At 63.3% G+C, this 327-nt stretch overlaps 1 protein-coding gene across 1 annotated transcript in view; it reads right to left on the reverse strand.

Annotated features, from left to right (window-relative positions):
• Positions 1-327, reverse strand: part of COL10A1 (collagen, type X, alpha 1) — a gene marked incomplete at both ends in the record, with an annotated part of 7,404 nt that overhangs the window by 1,271 nt on the left and 5,806 nt on the right. The gene's annotated exons all lie outside the window — the stretch shown is intronic.

Raw genomic sequence — 327 nt, forward strand, 5'->3', positions numbered from 1 at the left:
AGTTCCAGGCTCACCCTAAGAGGGGGGGAAAACCCACCAAGAAACCTCCAGACCAGCTGCCTCGCTTGCATCCACGTGCCATCATCTGCCCTTCGTCCTTCCCCGAGGGGCATCTGGCCCCGTCCTTGTCCCCTGCAGCCGTACGAGGGGCTGCCACTGCAGCGGGTGGCCAAGGAGGTGCTGGAGAAGCGGCCTCAGGAAGGTTGAGGGGCATTCAGTGCCCAGCTCTGCTCTGTTCGACAGCACACGGGGAGAAAAAGAGCAAGAGAGGGAGCGAGCAAGCCCCGGGCAGTGCCCAGGAGGGACACGGTGACAGCGCCGTACTTA

Source organism: Merops nubicus, unplaced genomic scaffold, assembly GCF_000691845.1.
Source record: "Merops nubicus isolate BGI_N331 unplaced genomic scaffold, ASM69184v1 scaffold26118, whole genome shotgun sequence".
In the NCBI taxonomy this organism is placed as follows: domain Eukaryota; kingdom Metazoa; phylum Chordata; class Aves; order Coraciiformes; family Meropidae; genus Merops; species Merops nubicus.